Below are 23,237 nucleotides of genomic sequence, written 5' to 3' on the forward strand. Positions count from 1 at the left end.
AAGCTTTACAGACAAGCAAAAGCTAAAAGTGTTCAGCACCACCAAGACAGCTTTACAACAAATGTTAAAGAAATTTCTTTAGGTGAAAAAGAAAAGGCCACAGTGAAAAACAAGAATGTTATGAAATGAAAAATCTCATCAGTAAAGACAAACAAGCAATAAAAGTAGGAACTCTTCCACACACAAAGCTAGTATGGAGGTTTAAAGACAAAAGTATTAAAATCATCTATTTCCACGATTAAGGGATAAACAAAACAATTAAATATAAAATATAATATCAAGAACAGTAATCATGAGGGGAGGAGAGTACAAAGAGAGGGTTTTTAAAATGCATTTAAAAGCAAGACATCAGCAACTTAATTATGTATATATATACAATGCTATACAAAAATCTCATAGTAACTGCAAACCAAAAATCTATAATAGATATACACACAAAAAATAAAAAGAATCCAATACAACACTAAAAATAGTCATCAAATCTCAAGAGAAGGGGACAAATGAAGAAAGGGGGGAAAAGGCCTACAAAAATAAATCCAAAACAACTAAAAAATGGCATAAGAACATACATATTGATAATTACCTTAAATGTAAATGGATTAACTGCTCCATCCAAAAGGCACAGATTGGATGAATGGTTATGAAAACAAGACCCATATATATGCTGTCTACAAGACACTGACTTCATATCTAGAGACACATACAAATTGAAAATGAGGGCATGGAGAAAGATATTCCATGCAAATAGAAATTTTAAAAAGCCAGAGTAGCAGTACTTATATCAGAAAAAAAAAAAAAATAGATCTTAAAATGAAGACTGTTACAAGACAAAGAGAAATACTACATCATGATCAAGGGATCAATCCAAGAAGAAGATATAACAATTGTAAATATATATGCACCCAACATAGGGGCACCTCAGTATACAAGGTAAATGTTAAGAGACATAAAAGGAGAAATTCACAGTAACACAGTAATAGTGGGAGACTTTAACATTCCACTTTTATCAATGGACAGATCATCCAGACAGAAAATCAATAACAAAACACAGGCTTTAAATGACACATAAGACCAAATAGACTTAATTGATATTTATAGAGCATTCCACCCGAAAGCAGCAGAATACACATTCTTCTCACGTACATGTGGAACATTCTCCATGATAGACCACATGCTGGGCCACAAAAAAAGCTTTGATATTTTAAGAAAATAAATCATATCAAGAAACTTTTTTTTTTTTTTTTTTTTTTAACCACAGTGTTATAAGAGTAGAAATCAACTACAGGGAAAAAACTGCAAAAAACACAAACTCGTAGAGGGTAAACAATATGCTACTAAACAACCAATGAATCATTGAAGAAATCAAAGAGGAAATTTTAAAAAATTACTTAGAGACAAATAAAAATGTAAGCACAACAACCAAAACCTATTGAATGCAGCAAAAACACTACACCAAGAAGGAAGTAGTTAGCAATACAAGCTTACCTCAGAAAACAAGAAAATAGCAAGTAAACAAACAAATTTTACACCTAAAGCAACTAGAGAAAAAAGAACAAACAAAACCTAATATTAGTAGAAGGAAAGAAATCATAAAGAACAGAGGAGAATTAAATAAAATAGAGATTGAAAAAGCAACAGAAAAGATCAATGAAACTAAGAGCTAGTTCTTTGAGAAGATAAACAAAATTTAGCCAGACTCATCAAGAAAAAAAGGAGAAGGCCCAAAACAATAACATCAGAAATGAAAAAGGGACAGTTACAACTGACACCACAGAAATACAAAAGATCATGAGACAACTCTGAATTACTACATACCAATGTAATGACAATCCAGAAGAAATGGACAAATTCTTAGAAATGTGCAATCTCCCAAGACTGAAACAGGAAGAAATGGAAAATATGAGCAGACCAATTACCAGTAATGAAATTGAATCAGTAATTTTAGAACTCCCAACCAACAAAAGTTCCAGACCTTAAATGTAAATGGATTAGTTTTGGCTTCACAGGTGAATTCTACCAAACATTTTGGAAAGAGTTAACACCTACTCAAACTCTTCCAAAAAATTGCAGAGGAAGGAACACTTCCAAACTCATCCTATGAAGCCAGCATAACTCTGATACCAAAACTGGACAAAGACACCACACAGAAAAGAAAATTACAGGCCAATATCACTGAGGAAACTAGATGCAAAAATCCTCAACAAAATACTAACAAACTGAATCCAACAATACATTAAAAGGATCATACACCATGATCAAGTGGGATTTATCCTAGGAATTTTCCAATATTCACAAATCAATCAGTGTGATACACCACATTAAAAAAATTGAAGAATAAAAACTATATAATCATTTCAATAGATGCAGAAAAACTTTTGATAAAACTCAACATCCATTTATGATGAAAACTCTTAAGAAAGTGGGCATAGAGGGAATCTACCTCAACATAATAAAGGTTATATATAACAAACTCACAGCTAACTTCATACTCAGTGGGGAAAAGCTGAAAGTTTTACCTCTAAGATCAGGAACAAGACAAGGATGCCCACTCTCACCACTTTTACTCAACATAGTTTTGGAAGTTCTACCCACAGCAATCAGAGAAGAAAAACAAACAAACAAAATAATCCAAATTGGAAAGAAAGAAGTAAAACAGGCAACATTGGCAGATGACATGATACTATATATAGAAAATCCTAAAGAGGCCACTAGAAAAATACTAGAGCTCATCAATGAATTCAGTAAATACGCAGGATACAAAATTAATATACAGAAACTGGTTGCATTTCTGTATTGTAACAACAAACTATCAGAAAGAGAAATTAAAGAAACAATCCCATTTACCATCACATCAAAAAGAATAAAATACCTAGGAAAAAACCCACCTAAGGAGGCAAAACACCTATACTCAAAAAAACTGTAAGACACTGATATCACTGAAAGAAATTGAAGATGACACAACAGATGGAAAGATATAATGTGTTCTTGGCTCAAAAAATCAATATGGTTAAAATAACTGTATTACCCAGGCAATCTACAGATTTAAGGTAATCCCTATCAAAATACCAAAGGTATTCTTCATGGAACTAGAAATAATAATTTTATAATTTGTATGGAAACCAATAGCCCCAAATAGCCAAAACAATCTTGAGAAAGAACAGAGCTGAAGGAATTACACTCCCTGACCTCAGACTCTGCTACAAAGATACAGTAATTAAAACAGTATGCTACTGACACAAAAACAAACACATAGATCAATGGAACAGGTTAGAGAGCCCATAAATAAACCCATTCACTTATGGTCAATCTATGACAAAGGAGGCAAGAATATACAGTGGAAAAAGAACAGTCTCTTCAGTAAGTGGTGCTGGGAAAACTGGGCAGCTACATGTAAAAGAATTAAATTAGAACTTTATCTAACACATACAAAAATAAACTCAAAATGGATTAAAAATCCAAATTAAGACTGAACGTATAAAACTACTAGAACAAAACATAAGCAGAACACTCTTTGGCATAAATCATAGCAATATTTTTTGTATCTTTCTCCTAAAGTAAAGGAAATAAAAGCAAAGATAAACAAATGGGACCTAATTAAACTTAACCTCTTTCCCACAGCAAAATAAACTATCAAGAAAATGAAAAGACAACCAATGAATGAGAGAAAAAATTTGCAAATATTATGAATGATAAGGGATTAATATCCAACATATATAAACCGCTCAGAGAACTCAATATCAAAAAACCCAGCAACTTGTTTAAAGAATGGGCAGAAGAACTGAATAGACATTTTTCAAAAGAGAAAATGCTGATGGTTAACAGGCATATGAAAAGATGCTTGACATCACTAATCATTGGGGAAATACAAATCAAAACCACAATGATATATGACCTCACACCTGCCAGAATGACTATCATCAAAAAGACCGCAAATAACAAATGACTGCAAGATTTTGGAGAAAAGGGAACACTCGTGCACTGTTTTGGGGAATGTAAGTTGGTGCAGGCACTGTAGAAAACAGTATGGAGGTTTCTCAGAAACCTGAAAATAGAACTAGCATATGAGCCAGCAATTCCACTTCTGTGTATCTATCCAAAAAAAAAAGTATACTAATTTGAAAAGATACATGCACCCCAATGTTCATAGCAGCATTATTTACAATTGCCAAGATATGGAAGCAACCTAAGTGTTCATCAACAGATGAATGGATATAGAAGATGTGGTATATATATACAGTGGAATACTACTCAGTCATAGAAAAGAACAAAATTGTGCCATTTGCAGCAACATTGATGAACCTGGAGGACATTATGAAAAGTGATGACAGAGAAAGAGAAATACTATATTATATCACTTATATGTGGAATCTAAAAATACAACAAACTCATGAATACCACAAAAAAGCAGACTCACAGATATAGAAAACAAAGTTCTGGTTACCAGTGGGGTGAGGAGGGAGGGGCACTATTGGGGGAGCAGGAGCTACAAGCTATTCTGTATAAGGTAGGCTACAAGGATGCATTGAACAACATGGGGAATATAGCCAATATTTTGTAATAACTGTAAATCAAGTGTAAGTTGTAAAAATTGAATACGAAATTTTAAAACAGAGTTATTCAGGTTCTGTCTTTGCCACTTGAAATTCTTGTTCTTGAGGTCCAGACACTATGTAATGAGGACCAATCTAAACATTGGAGAGAGCCATGTGGACAAAGAAACATCCAGCATCACATCTGTCCCTGCCAAGGCACCACACAGGTGGGCAAAGCCATTCTGCATGTTCTAGTACCAGCTGCCATCTGACTGTAATCTCATAAGATATCCTAGTAAATCCATAAGGGTCATTAAACTCTCCCAGCTGAGCCTTGTCTGGATTTCTGACACACGGAATCGTGGACAAATAAAATGGAATTATTTAAAACACCATGGTTAGGAGTGATTTTTCATGCAGCAATGGATAATCAAATAGGACCCTTCCCACTTTCCAGAATCAGAACAACTATTTCTCAAGTTGAATAAGAAATGACTCCTATATACCATCAATCTGCTTCAAGCTCCTCTGCTGTTTTGCTGTGATCCTCAGTCTCACAAGTTCTCCAAACAAACAAAATTGATAATCCAGAAACCATGCTTGGTTTAAACTGTGATCCATTATTAGATTTCATGTAGTTCATTATAGTTTATTCTCATCTGATCAGAGACTGTCAGATGGACAAACTATGATTGCCTTCTCTCTGAGATCTCTGCAATGTAACAATACTTCGGTTGTCCTTAGTACTCCTTACGAGACTAAAAGACAAAAACCTAATTCAGGGATAAGGCAAATCATCTCAAAATTCCATTGCTGTTACTCACTTGTACAAAGTTGCGTAACTGAGATGTTGCATACAAATCAAAATTTTCTAAATAAAGTTCTCTAAATCAAGTAGTTTATAATTAGAGATGCTACATCTTTATTTGCACTGACCTTAAATTTGAACTGGATTTTAATAATTTATGTTATTCCAGCTAATCGTTTATTTATAGACTGTTCAAACTACCCCGTTAATAAAACCTTTTGCTAAGGTAAGAATCTTCACTAAAACAAATAGTTTTCTTCTATGTTAAGTGTTTTATACATTTTAATTTTTGTATCTAATGCATTTTAAGTTTTCTTAAAGTGAAAAGATCTCATATAAGAGCCAATGTTTATAAATGTATGCTTAACACAGAAACATATTCCTATGATTTAGTGCAATGCATTTTTGTATATTTCACTTAAAATTAAAGCATCTTAAAGTGGCAGCTAACTAGTTTTCAGGAGTTATACCATTTATTTTCCTCTGCACCTGTTCTGCCGCCTTGCTTTGTTTTTCCCTTTCTACCATGTTTAATTAGATATGGTTACATTATTATGGGTTAGAAATCCAAGTTTATCTCAGCAGCTAAATATGAATCTATTCTCAGATACTTGACAGAGAGGAGGAAGAGAGGTATAGATCTAGTGGTAAACCCTTCAGATACTCCTCTGAAAAGTGGGGACACTTTAGTTTTTTTTTAGGACTTCTGGAAAATGGCATAAGAGAGCATCTTGAGATGTGTGTGACCGTCAGTGATCACATGACCACCCTTGTTTCACTTCTCAGAATTCCTAGAAAACATAAACATTTATTTGGATGCCAGTCAAGAGAACTATAAGTAACTCTGAGAAAGCTAGTGAATTTGAGAATATTAGGGAAACTTCTTCAGGTAGAAGTTAATCAGCTTCTCTCTAGAATGATTGCTCTCCATGATTCCAATGCTGGCGGACATGTGCTTTCCTCTCACCCTCTTGTCCCTGCTTCTGCTTTCTGCTCAAAGGTGGTCCTCTGCGTCTCACAAAGGAATATTCAACAGGACCCTTATCTTTGCCTGGGTAATTTCACATTAGCAGTGATGTGAATCACAAGCGTTACAAATGCCACTGAAAGAAATAACAAAAAAGACATTAAGCTGAGTAATTTAGTGGATTTGACAAACTTTTCCTTTTAGATAAAAGCAAGTAAACAAGATAGTCACAGAGAGTGCCAAAAACATGAAAACTCAAATTACGATCTTTTTAAAGCTGCTCATGTACCAACCTCTCCAATAATGAAGTGTTGATATGCAAAGTTGGCTTCTGGTTGTGGTGTTTGTGATGGAAATAATTATTCCTGTAACTGTATCGTGTTTTTGTTTTTTTGTTTTTTTTTCTTTTCAAAATGCTTTCAATTCACACTTTATTTTAATCATAAAACTGCCCTGTGTAGTTGTAAGGCAAGCATTTGATGGATGAGGATATTTGAGAAGTGAATATATTGATAGAAATTGAGGTAAATTATTGTTGTTAGTGACAAAATTAAGACTAAAACCCAGATCACATGTACTCCTTTTATTACATCAGTATTTAAAGTTAGGTCACTGTTTTTTTTTTTTTTTTTTTTTTCATCTAAAACAAAATCAGAAACAAAAATCCTGACACCTGAGTCATCTATAACTCAAAGGAGTTTTGTGAAGATTTCAAGAGTAATAATGTTAAACTCTCAAAGGTATGGAAGGAAATCACACTGGTGCTTTTGTTCAGTGCTGAGAGGCAGAGAAGTAGGATTCTCACTTGGCAGCTCTTCTTCCTCCTGCCTACACTGAAAGGTATTGAAAGGAAAGAGTGCTGCTGAGGGAAGCTGTTTCCTATCACGTTTGTTTAGTATAGGTGCCTGCATTCTTAATGCATTTTGGTGAACCACAAGTCCCTTTCTTCCAAGAAAAATAAACAAGTTTTAGTGCCAGATTTTTTAAAAATATCATTCACCTCTTTGAGCTAAAATATTGCAGGATTCTGTTTAAAGTCTAGTATTTTATCTCTGAGCAATATCCATTTTGACACTGATGATGCTGATGATGCATTTACTATTTGCAAGGCTCTGTGCCAGGCACTTAACACACATCATTGTATTTATTCCTTACCAGAAGCTCATGAGTAGGCTCTTTTATGATACTATTTACCTATGAGTCCACTGAGCTTTAATACTTTCAGTAACTTGCTCAAGGTCACACAGCTAGTTAGAGTTGAGAGACAATACCCACTGTGTTCTCATTTGAAATCTCACTATGTTAGACTATTGGCCTGTAAGCCATTATTATTTTCATGATTTTTTTATATCAGCTTCTGGATCTTAACATACTTCTCAGAGAATGGAACATAAACCATTGTATTTCATTGGCAAGATGGATCACGAAGGATCAGAATGATAACTCTTTGGATGTGGAGTGAGGAGCTCCAGTACCTGGACAAACCAGTAATAGCCAGAAGTTGGGGGGAAGAGTGTGAGGGAAAATAAGAGAAAGAAAATGAGTTTCAAAACTACTCAAAGATACTATTTTCTAATCAGTTGAATAATTTTGTCCAGATTCCCTCTAGACTACTCTAAAGCCTTTTTAAAATTCCCAGTCATTAAGTCCCTCAGCTTCCACTGGCTTTGTCCCTATTTACAATATCTTCAACTGTCATACTGGAAAGTAAAAGGAGATAATTCCTGTTTTGTTTTTTGTTTTGTTTTGTTTTTTGTTTTTGGAAAATCCTAACCAACTGTGCAAAGTAAAAATGGTGCTATGAATGGAATGAATTTCAGAGATTTGGGAGCTGGATTAGAAAAGTTTTACATCAGTAACAGACTACAAACTGTTTTATCCTGAAGATAGACCAAGACAAATCCCTCAGGGCTGCCAGTCTAATTGCAGTTAATACTCAGTTTGAGGTCTTGAAACTCTGCTTTCCACAGCCTGAATGCTGACTTGGGATCCTGAAATACTCTTTGTTTATTCATCAGTGAGCTATCTAATGAAAGTAGTTCCATTACTTTACTGAGAGGGGCATATGAAGGCTGTGGGACTCAGGAATTTTTGTACTAAGAAAAATACTTTCTATTTAGAGTTATATCAAGCATCTACTTATCTTTCCAGAGTGGTGGCAGGTTCAGAGTATAGTAAAGAAATGAGTTAAACTTAAAAGCTGTTGCACAACAAAGGAAACCATAAACAAGATGAAAAGACAACCCTCAGAATGGGAGAAAATATTTGCAAATGAAGCAACTGACAAAGGATTAATCTCCAAAATACACAAGCAACTCATACAGCTCAATATTAAAAAAAAAAAAAAAAACACAATAAAAAAATGGGCAGAAAACCTAAATAGACATTTCTCCAAAGAAGACATACAGATGGCCAAAAAACACATGAAAATATGCTCAACATCACTAATTATTAGAGAAATGCAAATCAAAACTACAATGAGGTATCACCTCACACTGGTCAGAATGGTCATCATCAAAAAATCTACAAACAATAAATGCTAGAGAGGGTGTGGAGAAAAGCGAACCCTCATACACTGTTGGTGGGAATGTAAATTGATACAGACACTATGGAAAACAGTATGGAGGTTCCTTAAAAAACTAAAAATAGAACTACCATATAACCCAAAACTTCCACTATTGGGCATATACCCAGAGAAAACCGTAATTCAAAAAAACACATGCACACCTGTGTCCATGGCAGCACTATTTACAATAGCCAGGGCAAGAAAGCAACTTAAATGTCCTACATACATGTGAAGGGAAATTGTTTAAAACATTTGAGCAGAGCTGTAGCATGAATACACTTTTCATTGTCAGGCTAGGTATTGGGGAGGGACAAGAATGGAAACAGGAAGACCAGTTAAGAGATTTAGCCATCAGGATGAGGAATGATGGTAACTTTAGTGAAAAGAGTAGCACTAACTATTCACAGATTCCATACTCATGGAGCACACAGACAGGATGACAGGTGACAAACTACAGTAGAGGTTTGGAGACCTTCCATGTATGGATGAGCTATACTACATCCTTCAGTGGCACCTGAGGTCATCATTGCATTATCACATTATACAGTGTGTGTCCATCATGGACCCTTAAGACAAGGTTAAGAAATATATTTGGCAAATATATTTTAGAAAGTAACAAAATATATTGTATAAATGGTCCTTGAGTTTCAGTCTTTAGTGAGACAGTTGCTGTGTCCTTGGAAAAATCAGTGGTAAACACAAGATGGACAACCGGATTCCCCTTCAAAGAAGTACTTCCTGCATAGCACAAATGTAAGAGGTATAATCAGTAGACAGCTCCCAGCCATCAAATACTTCAGGATCAGCCTCAGCTACACAAAGCCTCCTTGCCTGAGGTCATAGCCTTCTTGGGGGAAACTCATTTCCAGTGTGGTGTGGACATAAATGTCCAGTCATTGCAGCCCAATGTGAGTCACTGGGAAAAGCAAATCTTGCTCCAGATCCCTTCACTGGTTTGGCAAGAACTTTGTCAGTCTTTCCTTGAGGTTCAACCTTTCCCTCTTCCTAATCCAGTTTCCTTCTCCTTCTTTTCATGAGGTTGATCCCTAATAAATATCATGTACTCTAAAATGTGTCTCAGTGTCTGCTTCTATAAAATGGAGATATTAATACCTATTTCATAGATTATCAGGTGGGGTAGATGAGATTATGTCAGTAGATTATCTAGCATAAATAGTGCTCAGCACAAAGTAGGAACTCAATAAATATTAGGTACCACCATCCTCATCCCTCACCTGGATTGTTGCAATAGTCTTTGGTTATTATCATGTTCTGATCTGCTATTTTGCAAGTTATAAATTAGCAAACCAAAAGTATAAGAATTTGTTGAAAAGAAAGAGTTAATTAATCCTGAGTGAAGACTCAGGGAGCTTTGTGATGACCACAGTGTATAGATGTCAATGCATTTGCAAAATCAATTTTGAAATTATTTTTTCTAATTTTTAGCTGTGAAACATACAGTAACAATTTTGAAGTAACTGAATTCTGAAAAATAGAACTCTGTATAAATCATTGTTTTCTTCCATTAGTTCATTAATTAAGTAAACCTGAGTAATCTGGAGATATACGAGAAAGACAAAAAAACATTGACCATTCCAGAAAAGTTAAGCCAATTTTTCCATGTACCAGCAAACTCACTATGGATGAGACCTGTAGTTCTCAAAGTGGTGCACAAACCAGAAGAATCAGTATCACCTGGAAACTTTGTTAAAAACAAATTCTCAAGCCCCAGCATAGTCCTACTAAACCAGAAAACCTGGGGATAGGCACAATAATCTATTTTAACAAATTCTCTGGGTGGTTCTGAACCATGCCAAAGTAAGGGAATCACTGGGCTGGAATATAGATGAATGGACATAAATGGTAATTTTATCCTTTAGGTCCTGTAAGAAAGCCTAGACCCTACAAATATTTCAAAGATCTTGAACAAAATATTTGAGATATAGAAGAAAAAAAGTAAATAAACACACACCCCCATATGTGCACACACATATTTTAAATATAAAAATATTTTTAAAAATAAAATTAATTAATGCTTATATAAAAACAGCAGTGAAAAATATTATAGATTAAATCAATGTGTTATAAAAATCTAAATTGCTCTGTATATAGTGTGCACCTACCACTAAGTGGATTTTTATTTGGCAGTTTTATGTTTCATTGGAGTAGAGATTGTATCTGCTCAGTTTGAATTAACATAACTGCTTGCTTCCCTTCCTTATTTAAATATTATACTGTATTGTTTGGTTTTCATGGATCATTGACTACATTTATCAAATTGATAAGTCAGTGAAAGCTTATAGAAATGACCTTGCTTCTTTTTAAGGAAAAGAGGGGTGGGAGGGGAAGCTGTATGGAGAATATTGCTAGTTCCTTGAAATGAAATCCAAGGTTACAAAATTTCTCAGAATAGATCTCTTATGATTTTTCAAGCCAATCATTTAAAACAGCTGCACAAAAGGAAATAAGTACTGAAGTAAAGTTTTAAATTTTGTATTATTCTATCCAAGATTTCAGCTTTCCATGTGCTTTCCTAGGTATCCTGGCAACCCAAACTCTGACATTTGTGAGAATTTTCTTCAATTCTCAGTCAGCCTTCTGGTTATTCCCAATAAATCAGTGTGTTTGTGTGTGTGTGTGTGTGTGTGCACATACATGTGCACACACACACACAGTTATGTATATAGGTACAGGTATCTTAGAGACCAAGATAATCCTATAAATCCAAAAGAATGATCTAGGTCGAATTATAAATATTCTGAAAGAGGAAAACTTGCTATTTGTACTTTGGAAACTTTTAAACTTTATCTCACCACATGTTTAAGAAACTACATAATCCATCCTGTTTTAAAACTTTCATATTTCAAAATATGAAATAATTATAGAGGCAAAGGAGGTTGTGAACAAATGTGTAAAAAGTCCTATGCACCCTTCCCTTAGCATCCCCAATATTAACAAATTATAAAACTGTAAAATGATATCAAAAATGAAAAAAACATGACATTGGTTCAATTCATAGAGCTTATTAAACTTCACCAGTTACACACATACTTATTCATGCATGTGTGTATAATTACATGCAGTTCTATTACATATATAGCTTGCATGCACCACCACAATCAAGATATTCAACTGTACCATTACCATAAGATTCCCTCATGTTGCTCCTTACAGCTACATCCATCCCCTATCTATCCCAATCCCTACCTCCTAGAAACCACTGGTCCATAGTCCATTCTCCACCTTTACAATTATTTTAATTTTTGATTGTTTACTTTTTGATTTATTATGTACCTGAAATCATCTAGTATGTATCCTTTGGAGACTGGCTTTTTTCATTCAACATTATATCCTGAGGTACATCAACTTTTTATGTTTATCAATAATGTGTTTCTTTTTATTACTGAGTAGTATTCAATTTGTATGGTACCATAGTTTGTTTATCCATTCACCATTTATGATGACATGGGCAATTTCTGGTTTTCAGTTATCATGATTAAAGCTTCTATGGACACTCATATAAAAGTTCCTACATGGAGCTTCCCTGGTGGTGCAGTGGTTGAGAGTCTGCCTGCCAATGCAGGGGACATGGGTTCGAGCCCTGGTCTGGGAGGATCCCACATGCCACGGAGCAACTAGACCCGTGAGCCACAATTACTGAGCCTGCGCGTCTGGAGCCTGTGCTCCACAACAAGAGAGGCCGCGATGATGAGAGGCCCATGCACCATGATGAAGAGTGGCCCCCACTTGCCGCAACTAGAGAAAGCCCTCACACAGAAACGAAGACCCAACACAGCCATAAATAAATAAATAAATAAATAAATAAATAAATAAATAAACCCAAAGTTTAAAAAAAAAAGAAAGTTCCTACATGAACTCAAGTCTATAATTCATTGGGATAGATGCCCAAGAGTGAAGTTGCTGGGTCTTATAAGTCCATTTTTAGTTTTGAAAGGAAGCAACCAAGTATTCTCCAAGGTGGCTGTACACTTTTACATTCTCACCCCTGTCAACTTTAGAAGTTATCATTATTTTTCATTTTAGATATTCTGCTAGCTATATAGTGATATCTCACTATGGTTTTAATTTTCATTTCACCAATAACTAATGATATTGGACATTTTTTCATGTGTTTATTGGCCACCGCTATAGCCTCTTAAGTGAAATATCTGTGTACATCCTTTGTCCATTTTATAGTTGGATTATTATTTTTTAATATTGTTCTGAGAGTTCTTTGTATATTCTAGATTCAAGCACTTTGTCATATATGTGAAATGCAAATACTTTCTCCCAGCCCATGATTTGCCTTTTCATCTCTTTAGTATGATATTTTGTTGGGAAAATTTTTTTTAATTTGATGAGGTCTATTTATGGATTTTTCCTCTTATGGATCATTAATTTGGTATTGAATTGAAGAAAACCCTTAACCAAAGATTTCTCCTATGCTGTCTTCTAGAAGAGAGTAAGTTTTATGTGTTACATTTAAGTGCACAGTCCATTTTGAATTAATTTTTGTATAAAGTGTTCATATTTTGATGATGGATGTTTAATTGCTCCAGCACCATTTACAGAAGAAGTTATCCCTTCTCTATTGAAAATTATTTTGCACCTTTGTCAAAAATTAACTGGGTATATTTGTGTGGATTTAGGTCTGGGTTCTTGATTATGTTCCATTGATCTATGTATCTATCCATTGCCAATGCCAAACTGATTTGATTACTACATCTATATAGTAAGCTTTAATATCAAGAATTCCAATATTTCCTCCTTTTAAAAATTGTTTTGGATATTTTAGTGTCTTCCCTTTCCATATGAATTTTATAATAGGTTTCTCCATGTTTTCAAAGAGGAGGCAAGAATATGCAATGGAGAAAATACAGTCTCTTCAACAAGTGGTGTTGGAAAAGCTGGAAAGCTATGTGTAAAACAATGAAGATAGAATATTTCTTCACACCATATACAAAAATAAATTCAAAATGGTTTAAAGACCTAAATGTAAGACATGACACCATAAAACTCCTAAAAGAGAACAAAGACAAAATATTATCTGACATAAATAGTAGCAGTATTTTCTTAGATTAGTCTCCCAAAGCAAAAGCAATAAAAGCAAAAATAAACAAATGAGACCTAATCAAAGTTTAAAGCTTTTGCAAAACAAAGAAAACCATCCAGAAAGTGAAAAGACAATATATGGAATGGGAGAAAATATTTGCAAGTGATGTGAAAGACATATTTTGAACCAATTTTTATCCAGACATATGCCCAAGAGTGGGATTGCTAGATCATATGGTAGCTCTATCTTTAGTTTTTTAAGTAACCTCCATACTGTTCTCCACAGTGGCTGTACCAATTTACATTCCCACCAACAGTGTAAGAGAGTTCCCTTTCTCCACACCCTCTCCAGCATTTATTGTTTGTAGATTTTTTGATGATGGCTATTCAGACTGCAGTGAAGTGATATCTCATTGTAGTTTTGATTTGCATTTCTCTATTAATTAGTGATGTTGAACATATTTTCATGTGCGTTTTGGCCATCTATATGTCTTCTTTGGAGAGATATCTATTTAGGTTTTCTGCCCATTTTTTTGATTGGGTTGTTTGCTTTTAAGGTATTGAACCACATGAACTGTTTGTAAATTTTGGACACTAATCCTTTGTCAGTGGCATCATTTGCAAATATTTTCTCCCAGGTTGTGGGTTGTCTTTTCATTTTATGTCTTTTCATTTGTTTATGGTTTCTCTTTTGGTGCAAAAGCTTTTGAGTTTAGTTAGGTCTCATTTGTTTATTTTTTGTTTTTATTTCATTTACTCTAGGAGATGGATCAAAAAAGATATTGCTGCAATTTATGTCAAAGAGTATGCTGCCTATGTTTTCCTCTAAGAGTTTTATAGTATCCGGTCTTATATTTAGGTCTTTAATCCATTTTGAGTTTATTTGTGTGTGTGCTATTAAAGAGTGTTCTAATTTCAAAAGGATACAGGCACTCCAAAGTTCATTGTAGCATTGTTTACAATAGCCAAGACATGGAAGCAACCTAAATGTCCATCGACAGATGAATGGATAAAGACGTTATGGTACGTATATACAATGGATTGTTACTCAGTCATAAAAAAGAATGAAATAATGTTATTTTCAGCAACTTGGATGGACCTGGAGATCACCATACTAAGTGAAGTCAGTCAGACAGAGAAAGACAAATACCATATGATATTACTTATATGTGGAATCTAAAAAAAAATAATGATACAAATGAAGTTATCTACAGAACAGAACAGACTTACAGACTTAGAGGATGAATTTATAGTTACCAGAGGGGAAATATGGTGAGGAGGTATAGACTGGGAATTTGGGACTGACATGTACACACTGCTATATTTAAAATAGATAATCAACAAGGACCTGCTGTATAGCACAGGGAACTCTGCTCAGTATTCTGTAATAACCTAAATGGGAAAAGAATTTGAAAAAGAATAAAAAATAAAGTTGTCCAAGGAAAATGAAGGGAAAAAAAAAGTCTGCAAATAATAAATATTGAAGAGGATATGGAGAAAAGCAACACTGTATACTGTTGGTTAAACTGTAAATTGGTGTAATCACTATGGAAAACAGCATGGAAGTTCTTAAAAAACTAAAAATAGGACAACCATATGAACCATGAATTCCACTCTGGGATATATTACCAGAAAAAATGAAAACTCTAATTTGAAAAGGTACATGCACCCCAATGTTCATAGCAACTTTATTTACAATCACCAAGATATGGAAGCAACTTGATTGTCCACTAATAGATGAATGGATAAAGAAGATATATATAATATTACTCAGCCATAAAAAAAGAATGAAATATTGTCATTTGCTGCAACATGGATTGACCTAGAGAATATTATGCCTAGTGAAATAAGTCAGACGGAGAAAGGCAAATACTATATGATATTGCTTATATGTGGAATCTAAAAAATAATGCAAATGAATCTATATACAAAATAGAAATATATTCACAGACATAGAAAACAAACTTATGGTTACCAAAGGGGATAGGGTAGGAGGATGGATAAATTAAGAGCATGGGATTAAGAGCTACAAACTACTATACATAAAACAGAGAAGCAACAAGGAATTACTGTATATCACAGGGAATTAAACACAGTATTTTATAATAACCTGTAATGAAACATAATCTGTAAAAAATAAAATCACTATGATGTACACCTGAAACTAACACAATATTGTAAATCAACTATACAACTAAAAAAAAAGAAAAAAAATGTCTACAGATTAATTTATGGTGAATTTACATCTTTACTATGCTAAATCTTCCAATCCATTAATATGATCTGCCTCTCCAAGCATTTAGATATTCAATGATTTATTAATCTGCATTTTATAATTTTCATCATGCAGATACCATAGATGTTAGACTCATACTTAAGTAATTTTATTTAGAGCAATTGCAAATGGTATTGCACTTTTTTTTTTTTTTTTTCTGTTTCCAATTGTTCCTTGTCGGTATATTGAAATGCAATTCAGTTTTGTGTCTTGTTATTGTATTCTATAACTTCACTAAACTTATTAATTCTCAAAATGGATTTTCTCTTGGGGTTTTCTATGTAGGCAATCTTGCCATTTACAAATAGAGACAGTTTTATTTCTTCCTTTCAAATGTGTATGCCCATAACTTCCCTTTTTTGCCTTATTGCAGTAGCAAAAACTTTTAGTACTATATTACATAAGTGTAAGGAAAAGAGACATCCTTGAATTGAACCCAGTCTTAGAGAGAATGCAGTCATTGATATGATCATAGAGTTTTCCTCCTTTATTCTGTTGATATGGTAGATTACAATGCAAGATTTTCAATATTGAATAATGCTTGTATATCTGGAATAAATCCCATTTTATCATGGGGTATTATTTTTTTTATACATGGTTGTACAACATTTTGCTAAAATGCTGTTGAATATTTAGCATCAGATTCGTGAGAGTTACGGGTTTCTAATTTTCATTTTCTGTGAAGTTTTCATCTGGTTTGGGTATCAGAGTAATACTGGCCTCATAATATGAGATGGGAAATATTTCCTGTTCTTCTATTTTTTTGAAGAGATTATGTAAAATTTGTGTTAATTCTCTTTTGAGTGTTTGGTAATACTTTTCATTAAAACTATCTGGGCCTGGATGTTTCTTGCTTAGTAGCTTTGAAAATTAAAATTCAATTTCTTAATAGTTTTGGACTATTCATTTTATCTGTTTTATTTTGACTGAGTTTTGTCAGTTTGTAGTTTTCAAGGAAGTTCTTGATTTCCTCCAACATGTTCAGTTGATGAGTGTAAAGTTGTTCATAGTATTCCCTTATTATCCTTTTAATGATTGTAGGATCTGCTGTGATATTTTCTGTTTCATTCCTGATACTAGTTTTTCAGTCTTCTCTCTTTTTATCTCTTGTCAGTCTTTCCAGAAGTTTACAGATTTTATCTTTTAAGAATCAACTTTTAGTTTTATTAGTTTTCTCTCCTGTTTTCCTCTATAATTCGTAATTTTTGCTCTTTATTATTTCCTTCCTTCAACTTGTTTTGTATTTATTTTGCTCCTCTTTCTTTTTCTGTTTATTTTTTGGTGTTGTGTGTTTTCACTTATATATTTATTATGTTTACTGCTATTTTTATTCATTCTAATCTTCTTTGCTTTCTGAAGGTCCCATTCTTCTGTTATCATTTTATTTCTGTTTGTAAAAGTTTTGTTTTGTTTTGTTTACCATTATTTAAAAGTAGATTTGCTAGGGATGAATTCTTAGTTTCCTTTCATATGAGAGTGTCTTTATTTTTTCTTCATTACTGAAGGATAATTTTACCAGATATAGGATTTGGATTTGACAGTTCTTTTCTTTCAGCACTTGAAAAAGCTTGCACTACTTCCTCCTGACCTCAATGGATTCAGATGAGAAATTCTCTGTCATTTAACTTACTTTTCCTTTATAGGTGATGTATCATTCCTCTACGGATATTTTGAAGATCTGTTGTTTATCTTTATTTTTCAGAAATTTAATTATGATGTGTCTCGGTGTAGATTTACCTACGTTTATCCTCCTTGGATTTTACTCAGCTTCTTGAATCTGTAGGTTTATGTGACTTTCCAAATTTGGGGAGTTCTCAACCATTATTCTGTTAAACACTTTTTAAATTCCACACCATTTCTCCTCTCACTCAGGACTCTGATGACTAGAATGTTATGTATTTGCCATTATTCTACAGATCCCTAAGAAGTTTTATTTTTTTCTTTCAATCTACTTTCTCTCTGTTGTTCAGACTGAGTAAATTCTATTGATCTGTCTTTTGAGTTAACTAATTCTATCTTTTGCCTTCTCCACTCTACTATTGAGTCCATCCAGCGAGATTTGTTTTTTTGTTTTTCTTCTTATTTTTGGTTGGTACATTTTTCACTTGTATGATTTCTGTGTGATACTTTTTTATACCTCCTATTTCTTTCTTGAGTTTTTTTTTTTTTTAATTTGTTTCATAAGAGCTTGTAATGATTATTGAAGCATTTTATGATAGCTGCCCTAAAATCCTTATTAGATCATTCTAATATCTGATTCATACTAGTACTAGAATCTGAATGATTGTATTTTTAATTCAGATCATGATTTTTTCCAGTTTTTATACTGATGAATGATTTTTATTGTATCTTTCACGTTTTTGTCATTATGATAGGAGATTCTTCATCCTATTTAATTCTTCTATTTTAGCAGGTGGTTACCATATTTAGGCTAATATGTGATTTCTGCCTTACACTTGTGGGCTTTAGACCCAATGACAGTTTTGTTTGTATACTCCTTGCAATGATATTCTGGTCTGTTTTGTTCCTTTAGTGCTGTTGGAGCTCCTGCTCCAATCCCTAATGGTGTTGTCTGAAGGGTTGGAAGAAATTTTCCAGACCACTGATTTCTCTGAACTAAATTCTATGTGAAGTAAGAGCAGAAGATCTTGGGCATGTGTCTCCTTGTTGAAGGGAAGGAGGATAGAAGGCAGGTGTGATGCTGGTTCTGTGAGAGGATTCCTCTGCCTGCTAGTGCTCTAGTTGTAAAGTGGGTCCTGGAATAGTTGTGTTTCCTCTGCTGCTGTTCATGACAGACTGGACTTCCATATAGCTCTTTTTAAGGTTACCCTGTTTCCAAATGACAAAATCCAGTAGTGGGTCCCAAACAAAATGATGGTTCCTATCAGAGTTTCCATCCACTAAACATTCTTTATCCTTAACATATCAGTAGAAGGTAGCATTGCTGAGCTCCAGATAAATCTTTCCCATGCATATTCCCATTTTATTTCCTGCCTATGCTCATGCTGACCATCTAAGGCTTTTTCTATTTGCTTTTTCTGTCTCACCAATTTTCTCTATCCCCCAAGGAAGGCCCAGCTCAAAGCATAATTTTTCTACCATGCCTTAGCCAAAATAATTCCAGATAGAAATTTCCTTTTTATGAATTCCTTCAGTTCACCCTGATGTTACAATTACTCTTTTTTGGGGGGCTATGTTTATTTATTTTCTGAATTATGCTTTAAGCCCCTCAAGGTGAGTATCTTTTGATTTTAATTCTCTTCTATCCCTCATCAACTTTAACAGTGTCTTGGTTACATATAAGGTGTTGTATAAACACTGATTTGTTGATTTCAAACTGAGGTTCAAGTGGTGCTGACCTCTTTTAATCTCATTGTCAGCATGAACAAAGCAACTCTGAGAGCTGGATTTGGAAGGGATTTTAGCTATAACTTAGTCCAACACACTCATTTTAAAGAGTACAGTTTGAGTAAAAGGACACAAAGACAAACAGATGGTCAAGAGCAAAACAGAGAGCAAACTACAGCAGGTCTTCTCATGCTCACATCAATGTGTCCTCCATTAAACTTGCTTTTTCTCTACAAAGTATTACTTTTATATGATTTTGTAAATTAAACTTTCTTCTGAGCAGGGAGGTAGGGGAGAGGAAAATAATAGCTGCATAATTAAGAAGCCAAAACTGATATTGTCCTACTGAAGAGGGTTGTACCCTACCACACCCACAAGAAATTCTGAAGGAAAATCTTTATTAGAACTCTTGGAAAATCCCCTTTTAGGCTTCCCTAGTTTGGAATAATATTATTATTATTATTATTATTTTTAGTAAAGACTTTCACGCATGCAGAAAATTATGACAATAATAAGTGTATGGCTTAATTAATTATTAAAACTAAGCATATTTGTGTAACCACACAGATCAAGAAATAGAAAACAGCACCTTGGAAATGCCCTTGGGTTTTCTGAAGAGCTTTACTTCTTCCTTCCACTTCCAAGAAAACCACCATCTTGATTCTTAACCACTTTAGTTTGTTTTGTTTTTTATACTTTAAATAAATGAAATTAAAACACTATTCACATGTTTCTGACTTCTTTCAGAATATTGTAACATTGTTCAACATTGTATTTGTGAGATTCATCTATGGGTTTATATGCCTATTTATTATAATTATAATAATATATTCTTTTGTATGAATATACCACAATTTATTTATCCATTCTGTTGTTAATGGACATTTAGATTGTGCCCAGTGTGGGGGTCTTATGTATAATGCTGTTAATGTTGTTTCTTTTATTATTTGAAGCACTGATGCAGTATTTTTATTGGGTTTATATTTAGTGTGTAATTGCTGGGTCATAAGACTTGCATATGTTCAACTTCAGTAGATTTTGCCAAAATATTTTTTTTAACATCTTTATTGGAGTATAATTGCTTTACAATGATGTGTTAGTTTCTGCTTTATAACAAAGTGAATCAGTTATACATATACATATGTTCCCGTATCTCTTCCCTCTTGCGTCTCCCTCCCTCCCACCCTCCTTATCCCATGTCTCTAGGTGGTCACAAAGCACCGAGCTGATATACCTGTGCTATGCGGCTGCTTCCCACTAGCTATCTATTTTATGTTTGGTAGTGTATATATGTCCATGCCACTCTCTCACTTTGTCCCAGCTTACCCTTCTCCTTCCCCATATCTGCAAGTCCATTCTCTACTAGATCTGTGTCGTTGTTCCCATCTTGCCCCTAGGTTTTCATGACCTTTTTTTTTAGATTCCATATATATGTGTTAGCATACTGTATTTGTTTTTCTCTTTCTGACTTACTTCACTCTGTATGACAGACTCAAGGTCCAACCACCTCACTACAAATAACTCAATTTCGTTTCTTTTTATGGCTGAGTAATATTCCATCGTATATACGTGCCACATCTTCCTTATGCATTCATCTGTTGATGGACACTTAGGTTGCTTCCATGTCTTGGCTATTGTAAATACAGCTGCAATGAACATTTTGGTACAAGTCTCTTTTTGAATTATGGTTTTCTCAGGGTATATGCCCAGTAGTGGGATTGCTGGGTCATATGGTTGTTCTATTTTTAGTATTTTAAGGAACCTCCATGCTGTTCTCCATAGTGGCTGTATCAATTTACATTCCCACCAACAGTGCAAGAGGGTTCCCTTTTCTCCACACCCTCTCCAGCATTTATTGTTTGTAGATTTTTTGATAATGGCCATTCTGACCAGTGTGAGATGACATCTCATTATAGTTCTGATTTGCATTTCTCTAATGAATAATGGTGTTGAGCATTCTTTCATGTGTTTGTTGGCAATCTGTATACCTTCTTTGGAGAAATGTCTATTTAGGTCTTCAGCCCAATTTTGGATTGGGTTTTTTGCTTTTTTGATATTGAGTTGCATGAGCTGCTTGTAATCAGTGGAGATTAATCCTTTGTCAGTTGCTTCATTTGTAAATATTTTCTCCCATTCTGAGGGTTGTCTTTTCGTCTTGTTTATGATTGCCTTTGCTGTGCAAAAGCTTTGACGTTTCATTAGGTACCATTTGCTTATTTTTGTTTTTATTTCCATTTCTCTAGGCGGTGGGTCACAAAGGATCTTGCTCTGATTTATGTCATAGAATGTTCTGCTTATGTTTTCTTCTAAGAGTTTTACACTGTCTGGCTTTACATTTAGGTCTTTAATCGATTTTGAGTTTACTTTTGTATATGGTGTTAGGGAGTATTCTAATTTCATACTTTTACATGTAGCTGTCCAGTTTTCCCAGCACCACTTATTGAAGAGGCTGTCTTTTATCCACTGTATATGCTTGCCTCCTTTATCAAAGATAAAGTGACCATATGTGCATGGGTTTACCTCTGGGCTTTCTATCATGTTCCATTGATCTATATTTATGTTTTTGTGCTAGTACCATACTGTCTTGATTACTGTAGCTTTGTAGGATAGTCTGAAGTCAGGGAGCCTGATTCCTCCAGCTCTGTTTTTCTTTCTCAAGATTGCTTTGGCTATTCGGGGTCTTTTATGTTTCCATGCAAATTGTGAAATTTTTTGTTCTAGTTCTGTGAAAAATGTCAGTGGTAGTTTGATAGGGATTGCATTGAATCTGTAGATTGCTTTGGGTAGTAGAGTCATTTTCACATTGTTGATTATTCCAACACAAGAACATGGTATATCTCTCCATCTATTTGTATCATCTTTAATTTCTTTCATCAGTGTCTTATAATTTTCTGCATACAGGTCTTTTGTCTCCTTAGGTAGGTTTATTCCTAGATATTTTATTCTTTTTTTTTTTTTTTTTGCAATGGTAAATGGGAGTGTTTTCTTAATTTCACTTCCAGATTTTTCATCATTAGTATGTAGGAATGCCAGAGATTTCTGTGCATGAATTTTGTATCCTGCTACTTTACCAAATTCACCGATTAGCTCTAGCAGTTTTCTAGTAGCATCTTTAGGATTCTCTATGTATAGTATCATGCCATCTGCAAACAGTGACAGTTTTACTTCTTCTTTTCCAATTTGGATTCCTTTTATTTCTCTTTCTTCTCTGATTGCTGTGGCTAGAACTTCTAAAACTATGTTGAGTAATTGTGGTGAGTTTGAGCAACCCTGTCTTGTTCCTGATCTTAGTGGAAATGGTTTCAGTTTTTCAACATTGAGAACAATGTTGGTTGTGGGTTTGTCATATATGGTCTTTGTTTTGTTGAGGAAAGTTCCCTCTATGCCTACTTTCTGGAGGGTTTTTATCATAAATGGTTGTTGAATTTTGTGGAAAGCTTTTCTGCATCTATTGGGATGCTCATATGTTTTTACTCCTTCAATTTATTAAAATGGTGTATCACATTGATTGATTTGCATATATTGAAAAATCCTTGCCTTTCTGGGATAAACCCCACTTGATCATGGTGTATGATCCTTTTAATGTGCTGTTGGATTCTGTTTGCTAGTATTTTGTTGAGGATTTTTGCATCTATTTTCATCAGTGATATTGGCCTGTAGTTTCCTTTCACTGTGACATCTCTGTCTGG

At 34.0% G+C, this 23,237-nt stretch overlaps 1 protein-coding gene across 1 annotated transcript in view; it reads left to right on the top strand.

Annotated features, from left to right (window-relative positions):
* The window catches only part of RIT2 (Ras like without CAAX 2), a 542,835-nt gene that overhangs the window by 259,710 nt on the left and 259,888 nt on the right, over positions 1-23,237 (top strand).

The sequence above is a fragment of the Balaenoptera acutorostrata genome, chromosome 13, assembly GCF_949987535.1.
Source record: "Balaenoptera acutorostrata chromosome 13, mBalAcu1.1, whole genome shotgun sequence".
NCBI lineage: Eukaryota > Metazoa > Chordata > Mammalia > Artiodactyla > Balaenopteridae > Balaenoptera > Balaenoptera acutorostrata.